Below are 2,685 nucleotides of genomic sequence, written 5' to 3' on the forward strand. Positions count from 1 at the left end.
GAAAGGGGAAACCTGGAATGCTGCAATAGACCTTTTTTGGCTAAAAGGGGAAGAAAGACTAATCTGGACATTATAAGCCAGTGGGCTTGATTTCTTTCTCTTCTAGGAATGGAGAACACATTCAAAGAGGTCTAGAAGGTACAGATTCCAAAAGGAAGGTGAGTATAGTTATTTTTAATAAGCAGATATCAGACCACTGAGTATCCCTGCCCTCCCTGCCCCTCCTCCCTTCAGGTCCCTACTAAAATCTGATATTCTACAGGAAGTTCTCATCCCTGTGATTATCAGTATTCAGTGTCCCATCCTATGCAGCTTACTGTCCTTGTGATATTGTAGGAGACACTGTAATTTGAGTTGTTTCTCTAGGGGAGATGAAGAAAGAGCATTGAGAGGGGAGGAGAAAGGAAGGAGACATTTCAGGGAGAGAAGTTAGGAGGAAGAGTACAATGGAGAAAGAAAAGAGGGAGAAAGAGAAAAACAGAGAAACAGACACACACACACACACACAGCAGACACCTGGCAGTAGGGAATGAATTCTTATCACCAGGCCTAGGTGTCAAGTCTCTTCTCAGGTTAATGAAAGAATAAATAGAAAGGATAAAATAAAGTCAGTACCAGTGAGGGATGGATCAGGGAAATATTTGGACACGTAGGAAAGGGCACTTGGGTTAAAATATTGTAAATGGCCCATCTTCACTCAAATGGAGAAGAGGGAGGAGTCTGGACATTATGTGCCAGTGGGCTTGATTTCTTTCTCTTCCAGGAATGGAGAACACATTCAACTGGGTCTAGAAGATACAGATCCCAAAAGGATTGTGAGCAGAGTTATCTTCATTAAGCAGAGGTCAGACTAGAGATTATCCCTGCCCTCCCTGGCTCCCTTCTGGTCCCTATTAAAATCTGATCTACAGGAAGTTCTCATCCCTGTGATTATCAGTATTCAGTGTCCTATCCTATGCAACTTACTGTCCTTGTGACATTGTAGGAGACATTGTAATTTGAGTGGTGTTTGGGGGAGGGGGGAGATGAAGAAAGAGAATTGGGAGGGGAGGAGAAGGAGGAAGAGAGTAAGGAGAAAGAAAAGAAGGAGAAAGGGAAAAACGGAGAGACAGAGACAGGGAGAAGAATGTGGGGTTGAAGGGAGAAAGGGAGGAGGAATACAGAAGTGGGGAGAGTGAGGTAAAAGAACAGAGAAAGAGGTAGTACACAAACAGAAAGAGAGGGAGAATGAAAGACAAAATGAGAGACAGAAAGAGAAAAATTTCGAAAGAACTCAGTTAACTGAAGTGCCGAATCCTGGGTGAGCAACTTTCTTCAATTATTGGAAGACTAGAAAGATGGATAGCAACAATCACTGCCAGCAGAGGATGGATCTCTGAAACACTTTGGGGATATGGGAAAGGGGGGGAATCTGGAATTCTGCAATAGGCCTTTTTTTGGCTAAAATAGAAAAGTTTTGGACATTATGAGCCAGTAGGCTTGTTTTCCTTCTCTTTCAGGAATCAAGAACACATTAAATGAGGTGTAGAAGGTACAGATCCCCAAAGGAGGGTGAGTAAAGTTATCTTCAATGAGCAGAGGCCAGACCACAGAGTATCCCTGCACTCCCTGCCTTCCTTCAGGTCATTATTAAAGTCTGATCTTCTACAGGAAATCTTCATCCTTCTGATTATCAGTATTCAGTGTCTCATCCTAGGCAACTTATTGTCCTTGTGTTATTGTAGGAGACATTGGTATTTGTGGAGGGGAGATGAAGAAAGAGCATTGGGAGGAGAGAAGGAGAAAGGAGGAAGACATTTCAGGGAGAGAGGTTAGGAGGAAGAGTACTAAGGAGAAAGAAAAGAGGGAGAAAGAGAAAAAAGAAACACACAGAGAGAGTGAACACGTGGCAGTAGGGATTGAATTCTTATCACCAGGCCTAGGTCAAGTCTCTGCTCAGGCTAATGAAAGAATAAATAGAAAGGACAAAATAGAGTCAGTACCAGTGAGGGATGGATCAGGGAAATATTTGGACATGTAGGAAAGGGGGCCCTGGGCTAGAATATTATAAATGGGCAATCTTCACTCAAATGGGGAAGTGGGTGGGACAAGCCTGGACAATTTAAGCCAGTGGACTTGATTTCTTTCTCTTCCAGGAATGGAGAACACATTCAATGAGGTCTAGAAGGTACAGATCCCAAAAGGGGGGGGGTGAGTATAGTTATCTTCAATAAGCAGAGGCCAGGCCACAGAGTATCCTGCCCCTCCCTGACTCCCTTCAGGTCCCCACTGAAATCTGATGTTCTACAGGAAGTTCTCATCCCTGTGATTATCAATCATCAGAGTTAGAGCCCACGCAACTTACTGTCCTTGTGACATTGTAGGAGACATTGGGATTTTGAGTGATGGGGAGAGAGGAAGAAAGAGCATTGGGAGGGGAGGGGAAGGAGGAAGACATCTGGGGGGATGGAGAATTTAAGAGGAAGAGAGTATGAGTGAGAAAGAGAGAGGAAGAGGAGGAAAAGATAGAGAGAGATGGAAGAGAGAGAGAGAAAGAAGAGTGCATACTAGCAGTATTTAATGAATTCTTATCACCAGGCCTAAGTCACGTCTCTTCTCAAGTTAATGAAGGTATAAGTAGAAAGGACAATAGAGTCACTAAAAGTGAGGGATGGGTCAGTGAAGCCCCTTGGTGAGTGGGAAAGG

The 2,685-nt window shown here is 43.7% G+C and overlaps 1 long non-coding RNA gene across 1 annotated transcript; it reads left to right on the top strand.

Annotated features, from left to right (window-relative positions):
* Window positions 1-110: 110 nt before the first annotated feature.
* On the top strand, window positions 111-1,774 carry LOC123256527. The gene is made up of 3 exons (XR_006506846.1): window positions 111-158; window positions 764-844; window positions 1,500-1,774. It is a non-coding gene; the product is annotated as an uncharacterized LOC123256527 (long non-coding RNA).
* Window positions 1,775-2,685: the final 911 nt, after the last annotated feature.

Source organism: Gracilinanus agilis, unplaced genomic scaffold (genome assembly GCF_016433145.1).
Source record: "Gracilinanus agilis isolate LMUSP501 unplaced genomic scaffold, AgileGrace unplaced_scaffold60341, whole genome shotgun sequence".
NCBI classification, from domain to species: domain Eukaryota; kingdom Metazoa; phylum Chordata; class Mammalia; order Didelphimorphia; family Didelphidae; genus Gracilinanus; species Gracilinanus agilis.